General features: G+C 34.9%; 1 long non-coding RNA gene across 1 annotated transcript; it reads right to left on the minus strand.

Annotated features, from left to right (window-relative positions):
• Positions 1 to 6,911: 6,911 nt before the first annotated feature.
• Positions 6,912 to 8,147, minus strand: LOC127128232 (uncharacterized). The gene is made up of 2 exons (XR_007805795.1): positions 7,853 to 8,147; positions 6,912 to 7,721 (listed from the first exon to the last, which is right to left on the minus strand). It is a non-coding gene; the product is annotated as an uncharacterized LOC127128232 (long non-coding RNA).
• Positions 8,148 to 15,195: the final 7,048 nt, after the last annotated feature.

A 15,195-nucleotide genomic window follows, 5' to 3' on the forward strand; every position in this document is an offset into this window, starting at 1 on the left:
CATAGACTTTAGTGAAATTCAAATCAATTCACTGACAAGTCTGCAACTACCCATGTGGCTCCTCTCTTCAAATCCTTTTGGTTTAAACGCCATTGCAATTTCTTTCTTTTGGGTAACACCTCTATGGTTAACCCCTTTTTTTCGCTTAGTTTTGACACCAAAATTCAGGTTGACACCCTCAGTAGTTGCATACCTCTTTCCTGGTTTAAACATCATTCATTTACCATATCAGTCCCCGTGCTTTAATAAGATCCTTGTCGTGTCAGTCCCAGTGCTTTATAAAGTTCCTGCTTTCTTTCCTTACCATGTCAGACCTCATACTTTGGTAAGTCTTTTCTTGGTTTTGACACCATAATCCAGGTTGACGTCTTCATGGTTATATACCTCTTTTGGGAGACACCTTTATGGTTAACCCTCCGTTTTCCCAATTTTAACACAACAATTTGGGTTAAAACCTTTATGGTTATACCCCTCCTCTCTTGGGTTTGACATCATTTTTCCTTACCATGCCAGTCCCCATGCCTTGGTAAGTCTTCCTTTCTAGTTTAAACACCATCCCTGATCATTTTATTTTCTCAATCTTTGTCCTCCGAACTACGAAGCTCTGACTTCCTCATTGCACTATGAGGATATGTGGGCATGAGCATGTGAATCCTTGGTAGAGACTTTTCTTTCTTTCCCCTCGTTATCTCTCTAGTTCCATAAACTGTGAGGCTCTGAATTTCTCATTGCACTATGGTAACACATAGGCATAAGGGACCCAGTCCTCCTCGAGCATTATTTTTCTAACCCATTTTCTATTTTGCAGGTACATGAAGAAAACAACACTCATTCAAGCAATAATATACAAAACGGTTCCCATGCAGTACGATGGATATGAACCGATACAAGTGGTAGGCCATCATTGAAATGAGAAGACTGACATCAGTAAAAGAATTCCAACAACTAATAGGGAGGCTAGATGCCTTATCCCGATTTTTATCTTATACATGTGATAAATCAACACATTTCTTTTCAGCTATACATAAGCCATCCGAATTCATGTAGACCGAAGAATGCAAAAAGGCATTTATGGAATTGAACCAATTCTTGTCTTCCCCACTGATTTTGGTAAGACCTAAGGAGAATTCAACTCTTGTCTTGTATTTGGCAGTATCCGAGAAAGTAATTAGCTCGGTGTTGGTACAAAATGATGACGGGGAAGAAAGGCCGGTCTACTTTGTTAGCAAGGTTTTCAAAAGTGTAGAGATTCGTTATCAGAAGATTGAACGATTAACTTTGACAGTGGTAGTAACTTCCAGGAAACTCATGCAATACTTCTAGGGTAACCCGGTAATAGTCAAGACGAATTATCCAATAAAAAGAATCCTGAAAAAGCCAGATCTAGTAGGAAGAATGGTGGCATGAGTTGTGGAGTTATCAGAATCCGATATCACGTACTCACCTAAAATAATCATCAAGTCACGAGTATTGACATATTTCCTAATGGAAATAAGTGCACCCATCCCAGAGGAAGTGTCACAGAAGTGAGTCTTATCAGTGGATGGATCATCTAACCTGAAGGGAAATAGAGCAGGGATAGTATTGGAAGAACTAGGAGATTTAGTATTAGAACAATTTATTTTTTTCAGCTTTCAAGCCAGCTACAACCAATAAGAATATGAGGCAGTATTGGCTGGTTTAAATCTAGCCAAAGAAGTTGGAGTATCTTATTTAATGGTCAAAACCGACTCTCAATTGATATATAGTCAAATCAAGAGAGACTTTTAGACGAAAGATGCATTGTTGCTTAAATATCTGTAACGAGTCCAACAACTAGCCAAAGGTTTTACAAAGTTTGAGGTGATACATATTCCACGAGAGGAAAACACTAGGGCCTATATGTATCCCGGTTAGCTAGCACCAAGGGCCCGAGGCTGAACAGAATGGTAATTCAAGACACTTTAGAAGTACCAAACGTGGGAGGAAGTGATGGTATTGGAAAATTCTCAGGATTGGATGACACCTATAATTCAATACTTAACACATGATAAGTTATCATAGGAAGAGACTAAATCACGAAGTATCAAGAGAGTGTCTTCTCGATACCTCATGGTTGTCGATCAATTGTACAAGATGGGTAGATCCTCTTCAATGTTAAGATGTGTCAATGAAGAAGAAGTTGGACTCATAATGAAGGAAGTTCATGAAGTGGTATGCGGAAGCCATATTGGAGGAAAATCTTTGTCTGAAAAGATACTCTAAGTCGGGTACTACTGCCCGAGTATGCTACAAGATTACACACGATTTGTGAATCATTGTGAAAAGTGTCAGATATATGCTTCTTTCGTACATTCTCCAGCAGAGTTGTTACATTCAGTCATATCTCTCTGGCCTTTCTATCAATGGGGGCAGAAATCCTCTGACCTTTTCCTATAGCGGTCGGAAAATTAAAATTCATAATTTGTAGCAGTCAACTATTTTTCCAAGTGGGTGGAAGCATAAATCGTATCTCGAATCACAGCAGAAAGAGTAAGATATTAATACTGAAGAAATATTATATGTCGATTTGGTTTACCCATAATCATTGTATTCGGTAACGGTATGCAGTTTGCAAGTTCTACAATTATAGAATTTTGTAGGTACCTTAGTATTCATAACATGTTTATGTTGGTCGAGCATCCCCAAGCCAACGACCAATTAGAAGAAGCAAATAGGATCATCTTATCAAGAATGAAGAAGAAGTTGGATGAAGCCAAGGGGCTTTCGGTAGAGTACTTGCACGAAATCATATGGTCATATCACACCAATCCCCATTCGACTACTAAGTAAACACCTTTTAGAATGGTTTATAGGGTTGATGCGATGATACTAGTGGAGATCAATTCTCTGACCTGGAGGCGATTAAACTTTAACAAGGATCTCAATAATGAGGGGCTTGATAACTCGGATGACTTTATAGAAGAAATCAGAGGGATGGATCATGTGCGAGAATGTGCTGCAAAATAGAGGATGGCCAGAAGGTTCAACACCAGAGTTGGGCCAAGAAATTTTCAAGAAGGGGACTTGGTTCTAAAAAGAATTACATACACATGGAATAAGGGAAAACTTTCTCCAAACTAGGAATGACCTTACCAGATTAAGAAGAGATTGAATAATGGAGCTTACAAACTCAAGAACTTGGAAGGAGTAGAGATGCTGATGACTTAGAATGTTTCCAACCTTAGGTTTTATTACAGTTAAACATTATGTAATATTATTATTTAAATAAAAGTTGAAGGTAACACTCTTTTCCATTGCAAGGCCAAGGGTTTTTAATGAGGAGCCTTCAATTCATATTTTTGTGTGTCACTTTGCAGAAAAGACTAAACTTGTCATAGTAGCCGAGATTGTCACCAAGATCACTTGTGGCTTAATGAAATCGGCTATGTAAACAATACACCCCTGGCTGGGTAATGAAATAGGCTATGTAAACAATAAACCTCTGGTAGGGTTATGTTAGTAAAACTTCTGACCTAATGAACTCGGTTATGTAAAAAATAAACCTTTGGCCGAGTTATGTTAATAAAACCCCTGACCTAATGAAATCGGCTATGTAAACAATAAACCTCTAGCCGAGTAGTGAAATTGGCTATGTAAACAATAAACCTCTAGTCGGGTTATGTTAATAAAACCTCTGACCTAATGAACTCGGGTATGTAATCAATAAACCTTTGGTCGGGTAATGAAATTGGTTATGTAAATAATAAACCTCTAGTCGGGTTATGTTAATAAAACCTATGACCAAATGAACTCGGCTATATAAACAATAAACCTCTGGTCGGGTTATGTTAATAAAACCTTTAACCTAAGGAAATTAGCTATGTAAACAAAAAATCTCTGGTCGGTTTATGCTTAACAAAATTGTTGACCTATTAAGCCAGTTAAATAAGAAGAACCTCTGGTCGGGACATGAAATATTTGACTTAAGTAATCAATCGCATAAAATAGAGGAACATGGTCAAAAAAACTACAATAAGTCACCGGACAAGAGAAGTAAGGCATAAAGTCCTTTATTGAGCTATAAAAAACTAGAGCAAAGCACGAAGGATAAGGTATGATTAAATCATTTAATCATAAGACATAGATGTCTAAAGAAGTCAAGATATTAAAAAACGAATAAAATTCGTAGAAGGATAACGAAATGGCATTGTCATAGAATAGCCCTCAAAAGGCTTAATCGTGTGGCAGGAAAAAATAAAATATTGTTCAAGAGATACAAGGAGTACATCACTAGTGATGGCCAACAACAAAAACATAAACAAATTTAAACATCACGAGGCTCATCCTTTTGAGCCTCAGGAGTCGAATGGTTCACAGCCACATCCTTCAAACCCTTTGTTTCAGGGGAAGCTTCCTCCATTTCTACCAGTTGCCTGTCCATCATCATCTTGGAAAAATCCATTCTTAACACATCCAGGTCGGGCGTGATGCGTAAAGCTTGAGCTTGAGCTCTCTCAAAATAATCATCCCCGCCAGAGAGAAAATCCACCTAAGCATCTTGCAAAGACTTTATTAAAGTCTCATTAAGAGCCTGAGCATGTTCTGACACTCAGACCAAGCCGACATTTGTCGCTTCCAGCTATGAGTACTTGGATTCAACGATTTCCTTATTTTTAGTTATTTTTGACAACTGGGATTCCGACGTCTCCTTCTATAATTTCATCTATGCGAGCTACTTGGTCAGCTCATCTACCTGAAGGGTTCGAGCCTTCAAATCATCCTTCGACTGGTTTATGTCTTTAGTAAGACGAGTCTCTTTCTCTTTATATGCATCACCTACTTCAAAAATACCCTGAGTCACGAATGTACACCTCATCAAGTAAGCCTCGAGGTTTTGTGTCAATTGTTGAACGCCTATTGACTTAACCTTATCAACATCCTCAATTGCATTCAGATGATCATAAAGATATCGCAAACTGTCAAAACTATTGGACCAGAACTTGAATTCAGAGATTGGGTTAGTTTGATGACTACTAATTGAATCTTGCATAAAGGTGGTGATTTCCAGGCCGGCTTGACTGACATTATCACTCATCAAGGTCTTCATTTTCTTTGGATAGTCCGGCTTAGAATCCCTAAAGGGAGGAATAGAAGTAGCTTAGGGCTCGGATACAGTGGGAGTTTCTTTGATAGCCTCTGTTTTCTTCGTTTTGAGGGTCCGAGTTTGAATACCCTTCATATCACTTTTAGAAGCAGACTGATCACCACACCTTGCTCTGGCTCAAGCCATCAATCTCTTTTATTCGAAAAGCTTGAGGTTAATCATGTTAGCAGAAATAAAAAGACCAAAGCAGAAAAAATCAAGAAGTATGATTGTCAATAGGGTTATTAAAAATCAGTAAAAAAATCACAAATGAACATTACCCAAGAAATTAGAAATTTGTTCAGGGTCTTCAACCATCTGTAGTAAATCCTTAACTTTCACTACCCAAAAGTCATCCAAAACGGCCAAAGCTCGGATTTCTAGAGTGTTCAACTTGTCATAGTCGAAGTCAAAAATCGGCAATGGATTATGCGACCAATAAATTAGGAAACGATAGTTCTCGTCTAGTGTATGTCATACCCCAAAATATTCCCTCCCTTTTTGCTTTTCAACTGATCTATGACTTGGATACTCATTCACGTCTCATTCATGTGCATCCTTCATTCATGATTAACACTTGCTAACAAGCATCATAGATTCAAGGTTTGTGGCTAATTAAAATCAGTGTTTTGGCTTGAAGATTATGGTTTTCCTAATCATGTGGGGGTGAAACCCTAATTTCTTGGTTCGGGTCATTTGAGGACCTTTTGGTTTGTGACCTTGATTTGAATAACTTGTACCTTGATCTTGTGGTTGGCTTGAAACCCTAATTGGGGAGGCTCAACATGTGGTTTGCTTTGACTTGGAATCCCTAATTTCTTGGTTTTTGAATTTGGTATACCATTTTACTTGCTTGATTAATCACCTATGTCCTTGAGGCATCTGATCAAGCATGATCATGTCTTAATCTTTGGGTTTGTCACATATCTCGTTGTACAGGTTTCCATTTGATTTTATGCCTCACTTAACTCATAGATCCATGTTTATTCAAAATCATTCATTGATTCTTGATTCCATGTTTCTTGATGCATTAATTCATTAGTACATCTATACTTTCGTCCACTTCTTTTATCCATGGTCCATTTTCAGTCAAGGTCATTCATTCATTACGATAAATGTTGTGATAGTTCATATCATCAATTGGTTCATTCATAAGTCGCTCTTGGGCTTGCATTACATTTTGTTCCATCCATATTAGAACATGACATATTTCATAAGCATAAGGAGTTTTTTCCCAATAGAAGTCATCTGGTTTGCTTGACTTACAGACTTATTATCATTTGGATTTGTTAGTCCACTGCACATTGTTATTGGATTCATCATTGTGTCATAATCTTTTTCCAAATTGATTTTAGTTTCAAATTGACTTTAGTTCTAAATTGATTTGAGTTTCAAGTTGGTTTTAACTTCAAAGTATTTCTAGAAGTTCAAATTGATTTTTGAAGTTCAAATTGATTTTAATTCAAATTGATTTTAATTCAAATTGATTTTTGAAATTTAGATTAATTTTAGAAACCATTTCATCATTTTTTGTCAAATTAATTTTAGAAATCATTTCATCATTTTTTGTCAAATTAATTTTAGAAATCATTTCATCATTTTTTGTCAAATTAATTTTAGAAATCATTTATTCTTTTTGTCAAATTGATTTTAGAAGTTCCAATTTAATGTTAGAAGTTCATTTCATTTCATATCAAATTGGGCCAGGTTTGTTCATTTGAAAATTGGCCCATTCACCATCATTATTTTCATAATAAAAATTCAGCATTGGTGAATAACATTCCTTAAGCCCAATATATACAACCCATTATTCCAAATGTCCATAATTCATTCTAATATCCATGATTCCATAATTCAATTACCCATCCAAATCCAACATCCAGCATCAAATTCCAAATATCCAAAGTCCAAGTCATGCACAAGGGAATCCACGTCAGCACAAGGAGCAAACGCGGAAACGACTAAACGAATTTGCAAGCATGACAAAATGTAAAAGAAACACAACATGAACGACGAAAATCCAAATGCAGAATGCAAATGAATCGAAAACGCGGGCTTCCAAGCATCCAAGTTCATCTCACATCCATTACAACAGAATGCTATAAATTTATGATGAGCAATGAAGAGGTTTTTCTCCTCTCCTCTTTTCCATAACCATAACTCTCATCATCACACTATAATTCCAACAACTCTGCAAATAAAACTTCAATCTAACTGAACTTAACAGAATCTAACAGAGTCATGCTTCTAACCGTTTTTCCCTTGGGAAATTTAAGAGAGTGAACTGCCCTAACAGAGCTACCCGAGATGCCAATTTCAGTTATGTTTCTAACTCTATAAATTCGAATCGTCCTTCACAGTCCAAGGGATTTTATTCACAATTCATCATCACTCTCACTTCACCTTCTTCCTCTTTCTGGATCACGAACCACATCACCTGCACAGTGAAGATTCTCACATTAACATCTCCATCCTCCTACTAAATCACAGTCAAACTCCTTACATGGTCGCACCACCGCCACCTGCATAAAAAACTTCTCACCGCCATCTTCATCCTTTCATTGTGAAATTATGTAAATAAAAGCTTCAACTCATAACAATTCCACACCATCACCATCTACAATTATGCAAATCGAACAAATCAAATCGAATCACATCCATAACCGAAAGCATCGTAAAAAAGCAACTGAAACGAATCATAACAGAAGAAGCAAGAAGGATTAAAGAATCGGATTGAGCGTTGAATACCTGAATTTCGGATCCGTCTTCGCCATTGCCGGTAAGAATCGAATTGCGGTAGCTTCAATTTGTTAGGTCAAGTTTTGTTTTCGATTTCGGTTAGGTTAGGAAGCGGAGGACGGTGTGAATGCTTCGCCGTGTGGAAGTGCTGCCGCCGGTGACGAAATCCGACGCGACTAGGTTCCATGCCGTCGCGACTGGTTTTTCTTCTATTGGTGAGATGCTGAGCGTGAAGGAGATGGAGAGTGAACGAGCCTCTGTTTCTTTCATATCCATTGGACATTGGGCCTTAGGCCTCCACAAAGCCCAAAGTGAGTCTGGTTTGGTCACACACTCCCTTGGCCGAATGCACCCCCTTGCGAGTGGGCCTTATTCCTTCTCAATTCTAAGGCCCAATCTCTGTTTGTTTGAGTCCATTACCTTGTTTTTTGGTGGTCTTTAGTTAATTAGGACTTCGTTTAGTTAATTAGGATTTAGTTTAGATAATTTTAGAATTTAATTAGTTTTTAGGTTAATTAGAAATTAATTAGAAATATTTTGATTAGGTATTAGAAATTCATTAGTTTTAACTAGTTTTTAGAATTAGAGCTAATTAGATACTTCTAGGAAATTAGAACTAATTGGATTTCATTAATGGAGTTTAATTAGAATTTACATGATTAGGAATTAATTCAATTTGTGAACGATGACTATTTTCCCCCTAGGTTTAGAAATAGCTTGATTTTGCATGCTTCCCTAATTTTAGGCATTGTAGAAATATTCTAATTGTTAATTAATCCTTAGATGACTGTGTACATGATTCTATTCATTTCCAATTGTTATTTCCCATTTGATGAAGTTGATCAAAGTACGCTTTGATCAACTAAATCCTTTGAATATGCCCAATTTCCCCAGTCTATTCAAGTGATCGAAAGATCCTTGATCACTTGATAGGATAAGTCCTTATGTTCTAGAGTTGTAATGGATATTGGATCTCAAGACTTCAATAATTCAAGACTCAAAGATCAAGATTCAAACACAAGTTCAAGACTTCAAATCAGTACAAGACAGACTGAACTACTATTCAAGTACAACAAAGGTGTATTCAACACTTGCCAATCATGAGCCAAGTTGTGTGCCACGAGCCTTAAGCAATAGAGATGGGATGGGAGTGGAGAACTCATATCCTCATTCTGAATATCTTTGGGTATGGGATGAATGACCCAGTTTCTTATCGTATTCACCTTTATTCATAGACTTTAGCACAATTTAATTCAAGTAATTGCCAAGTCTCTTCTTTCTTCAAAGATAACTTTTCATCACAAAAAGCTGCAAGGAAATTTAACTTCAACACTCATCAGCTATGATGCAAGTGGCATGTCATGAGCCTTAAGTAATAGAGAAGAGGTGAGAGTGGATAATTCATATCCTCTTTCTGAATATCTTTGGGTACGGGACGAATGACCCAATTGCTCACTGTATTCATCTCTATTCATAGACTTTAGTGCAATTTAAATCAAATAATTGATAAGTCTCTCTACACAGACAGGAGGGATCATATTGAAGATTAGACTTTCAACCTTCTAAGGTTTCTTTTCTTTCCCTTTTGTTCTCTCTCAGCAAAACTAAAATCATTTTGTGAATAAACTAAAAAACAATTAACAATACGATTAGGATTGTACGCTACGAGCCTTAAGCAATGGAGAAGGTATGAGAGTGGAGAATTCCTATCCTCATTCTGAATATCTTTAGGTGCGGGAAAAATGACCCAGTTGCTCACTGTATTCATCTCCATTCATAGACTTTAGCACGACTCAAATTATGACTCTCTTTCAGAATAAAAGCAAACTCACCTCATCAAACTCATCTTTGCCTTTGGGCTTCATTTTCAATTTAAAACATTTTCAGAAAGGACGTGTTACTTCTATTCTACCGTGAACGACTCTTAAGTCTCCATGTGCGAGCAAGCAATGTTTAACTGCTAGAGTGCGATCTGAGTTCACCCATTCTACCATAAATAGACAGATGCTTAAGACTCCCATGCTCGAGCATACAAGCAAGTTGACAGTAGAACACAAACGTTAATATTGTTCATTAAAAACAGCTAACTCATTCGTCTTAGTTCCACGAACTACAAAGCTTTGATTTCCTCATAGCACGAATGAGGATACGTAGGCACGAGGACCCAAATCCTTGGCGAGCGCATTTATCTATTTACCTTTTTTCACTTTAATTATTAACCCCCATTTCCCTTTTCGCGAGTAATCTTCAGATAGTAACACATATTCTTGCAAAGAACATTCAAAATGTTTCCCATGGAGTACTATGGATGTGACGGGTGCTAATACCTTCCCCTTGAATAACCGACTTCCTTACCCATTTCTCCTCCCCACGGGTTTTATCGATGTTTTCCCTTTCCTTCAGGAATAAATAAAATTTGATGGCGACTCTGTTGTATTTTTGAGTGTGTGATGTGCTCAGGTATAATTCACGTAACTTCAGTGTATGCATAACTTGGGGACATTTTTTTCCATTTTTCACTCGAAGGAACTTATCCTTAAAACCCTTATAGTTTGTGATATAAGCTTGAAGAAAGCACTTCCCCGAATACCACTGAGGGATACCCAACCTCCTTTTTTCGCTCCCTTCAACTCAAAAAATGAGAAAAATAATCCTAAGGTACGCTTTATATCCACTACGTCAAAAACGATTTCAAAGACATAATAAAAGAGCAAAAAAGTGAAATCGTTTCTATCACTAACAGTAAGAGAAATCGAACATTCTCCCGAGTAACTATAGCCTCGTATTGAAGACATGATAAAAGAACAAAAAAAGTGAAAAGGAGAAAGAAAAATGATACCCAGGGCTTAAGATAGTAGGAGAATCGAGTGATGGATGAAGAAAAATTTGTTCGCAACACTTGGGAAAAAGATCACTAACTTGGGTAAATAGCCAAAGTGAAAGAGCAAAGTTTGTAAAAAATTCATAAAGAAGAAAGACAATGATGACAATTGGGAGTTCCTATAAAAACCATCATATGATGAGGAGAGAGAAAGATTTGTCATCATTGAGATGATTGACACTTCAGTGACTCGCCAAGTAGGATGTCGGTCTAAAGAAAAGAGAATTCCAAGATTATCTTATCTGAACACTTCAATCAAATAGGACCTCGTGATCGGTGGCTTATGTACATCCCGAAATCCCCTAAAGCCGAGCTCGTAGGAAGCCAAGTATGAAAAGGCAAGTAGGTCGGATAATCATAATCACACACAAGTCGGAATTCAGTTAGGGTTCACTTAGATACAAGGCCAACACGTCGGAGTACGCCACATCATAACTCAAAAGGAAGAACAAGTCGGACATGGCTTGATTGCTAGGAAGCCATATGGACGATCACGAGGAACAGTTACAAAATGCCTCCATAATTACATGGGGTTTACATAAATTAACGGAAAATGCGTTACCTAGCAATTACAGTAGGCGACAGACGTAAAACCTAGTCATTTTTATGAGGGATGTGAAGAGGCACACCTTTAATGATCATGGATAAATGATGAAATATAAAAGGAAGTTTGACCCATGAAGAATAACAACTACTAAACCTTCATAATCATATAGGACGATTGTGGTCTCTCCTGACATGCTTCAGGGAGATTTCTCCAAATAGTATTTAGAATATATATATATATATATATATATATATATATATATATATATATATATATATATATATATTATATATATATATATATATATATATATATATATATATATATATATAAATTTACTCCAAAAATATTTTTTATTAATTTATTCTAAATTATATCTTTTGAATTCAATCTAATTTAATAGTTAATTAAATAAAATAGTTAATTTAATTATTAGATTAAATTCAATTCAAATGTTATAATTTGGAATGAATTAAAAAAATTTACTCTTAAAGTTAGTTGATCCCAAATATATATATATATATATATATATATATATATATATATATATATATATATATATATATATATATATATATATATATATATATATATATATTAAAGGGGGCTAGATCTTATAAAAAGAAAAAAAGAAAAAAATTAAAAAAATCTAAATGAAAGAAGGCCTTACAAATAAATAAAAGTGTAGGAGAAGGTTGTATGACATAGTCAAATAGTGACCTACATGTGTGTTAATAATAAATGGAGGCATTCTAAGTTTTATGGTGCTAATTTTCTTTTCTATGTTTACATGAGATTATTTGTCATAGCATATTATTTCTGAAATATGCATATATTTATCGGTTTGTCTTTTTTATGCAAAAGTAAAGATAACTTTTAATTAATAAACCTAGTACCCATAATCACGTGTACATACATGGAAAACTACAATCACTTCAGATAAATTGGCCAACATATTCATTATGTCCAACATGAAACATATATATTTGACATTCTTAACTAAAATGTGCTGCAAAATGATGCAATCTTTAGATCTATATATAAGAAACACGTGGGAATAGGCTATGTCATGCCTTAGAAAGTCTAAATCTTAAGTTACAATAAATTTTTAATGTTTGAGTTTGACCGTAGCTTCTTATAGATTTTTTTTTGTCTGCCCAAAGCTTTTTAAAAGTTGAATATGGGCTTAAAGCATGTTTCATTTTAAGAATTTTAAAAATGTCTACTTTACTTATTTTTAAATACATTAGAGTCTTTTATATATTATTTTGACTTATTTTTAAATATATATATATATATATATATATATATAGAGAGAGAGAGAGGTCAGTTTATTAAGTTTCATAAGTATTTTTAATAGACTTTTAAAAGTATTTGTTTAGTCTTTTTTGTATAAAGATCATGTGAGATTTTAACACTTTTAGCCTATTTTCATCCCTAGTCACACACAGTACCCTTATGTGTCATTCTGCCTGCAATCAATTCTACTATTAAACTTATCAAAAATAGGTTGTCAATATACAACAAACAATAAGCACAAGTATTCCACCGATCTTTAATATTTTATTAATTCAATTCAATATTGGAACAAACCATTGATATCCGACCTTATAACTTTCCTGAATAGTTATATTGAAGTATTGAATATTGTTGTATGATAGCTCATGTTCAGGGCCGACCCATTCATATCGGAGGCCTCGTTCTAATTAAAAAAAATGGGCCCATTTTTTTTAAAATACAATTATAATAATTAAAAAAATATATAAAATTACAATTATGTATTAATTAAAAATAAATTTAATTATAATTATTTTGAGTTTTGATCAATATTGATTTTTGTATATATTGAGTTTTTATCATAACATTTCTTTCAATTATTGAGTTTTTTAAATAATATTTTTTTTATTTTTATTAATATTTATGGAAAAAAATTAAAAATTTCAAAAGTTGGGGCCCTTTAATATTTGGGGCCCTGTGCTGCAACACATGCTGCACTTGCACAGGGCCGGCCCTGCTCATGTTGGTTAGAAGTCTACCTATTTTTCTTCCATTTCTCTTCCCAATAGGTGTGAGACGCTGTTGAAATTTCTTTATAATTAAAATAGTATTGTTAATGTAGATTATTAATTACTTTCATTAATTTCTTATTAATGCATAGTTGTTTCTAGTTAATACATTCATATGAGTTAATGTCGAGCTATTTCCTATAATTTTTGTTAACATTGAATCATATGACATAACTTGTAGGTTTCTTTGTGGTATTTTGAATCGAACTCTACTTTCGACAGAAGTAGTTTTTTGGTTCAACTGGGACGTGGCATGTTGTAGTCGAAGTCTAATCTAGCATATAATGACTTAAGTTAGTCATATATTTTGTTATGTAATAGTTATGTTTGTCAATTATGAACGTTATCATCATACATGACATACATATACTATGAGTCTATATATAGGTTGTACTCTAGAGGAGTATGTTTTACTTTTTTTAATCGATTAGAAAATTTATCCAATCAATTAGAAATGTGTAAACTTAAGGTCCAAACTATCTTGAAGACACCTTGATTCTATGCAACAGATAGATATCTTAAAGCTCCTTCTTGAGAACTTACAAACAATTATTTTCAACTTCTAATCGATTAGGAATAAGTGCTAATCGATTAGATAATAGTAAAATACATTTATTTCAAATTTCTTTTTGAGTCAACCTCAGACCTATAAATAGAGATTTCATTTTTTTCGTTTCAAAGCATCCAGAGTTGTATTTTGACACTTTCATCTCCCTCTCTCTCTCTCTCTCTCAACATTTCTTTAACTTTCTCTCACTATGCTTTTAGCCTAAGTGCTTTTGTGAGAAAATTCATTTTGTGAGTGAGATCATTTTGTAATTCTGGAATGAGTAGAATTGTAAAATTTACCAAATGAACCTTTTGTGTATAACTTGGTTGAATACTGTCCAATTAGGGAATTGATTGGGTTAAAGCTACATCTGTAAAAAACTTTTGTTTGGGATTGAGTATTTTAGTCCTAGTTAAGGTAGGATAATAGCCTATGTTAAAATCTCCTAGGTTCTTGGTAAGCCCGGTGTAAAATCAAGATCAATTGAAGCTCAACCCGATACTTAAAAGCTTCACAGGTTCGAGATCAATTCGATGTTAAAATCTCACAGGTTTTTGGTTAGCCGGTTAAATCCAAGGTCTTAAGCTCCAAGATTATGGAACTTGAAGACTAAGCGCTCCAAGGTTAGTGTTTGTGGAGAGAAGACTAACTGTTTCAATCCACTATTTGGGAAGGAAGATTGGCCCCTTCACTCTCAAGCTTACTAGGAATAAAATACACAAACACCCACATCCATCGTTTCCTACTAAAAGCTCTTAATGTTTAATGGAAACTCCCAAGATCAATTCTTGGGGAGAGGAGTAAGTCCTTTTATTTTTTACTGAACCTCTATAATTTATGGTGTTCCTCTTTTCCCTTAACTCCTTTTATTTTCGCAATTTATTTTCCACTGCTAAGTTTTTCAAAATGTATTTTAACTCTGATTTTATTTCAAAAGTTTTTCAAAACCACATTTTCCAAACCACACAACTCATCCCCCTCTTGTGTGTGAAGTCTCAAGACCAATATGTACCTGATCTTAAGAGAAATTTGATTTCTCTTGCTGATTCAAAAATAAAGGATATATTTTCAGAGGATAGGAAGATATCTTGAGAGTTATAAAGGGGTCAAAGGATTTCTTGAAAGACAGAAACAAGCAAGGCTTGTATACCTTTGAGACTGAGGTTATAAGTGGTTCAGCAGACATTGCATCCACTGTGTCGAAGATAGCACTATGGCATATAAGATTGGGCTATGTAAGTGAAAGGAACCTGGTCGAATTGGGGAAACAAGATCTACTAGGTGGTGATAAGGTCGAAAAGCTATAGC

The sequence above is a fragment of the Lathyrus oleraceus genome, chromosome 3 (genome assembly GCF_024323335.1).
Source record: "Lathyrus oleraceus cultivar Zhongwan6 chromosome 3, CAAS_Psat_ZW6_1.0, whole genome shotgun sequence".
Lineage (NCBI taxonomy): Eukaryota > Viridiplantae > Streptophyta > Magnoliopsida > Fabales > Fabaceae > Lathyrus > Lathyrus oleraceus.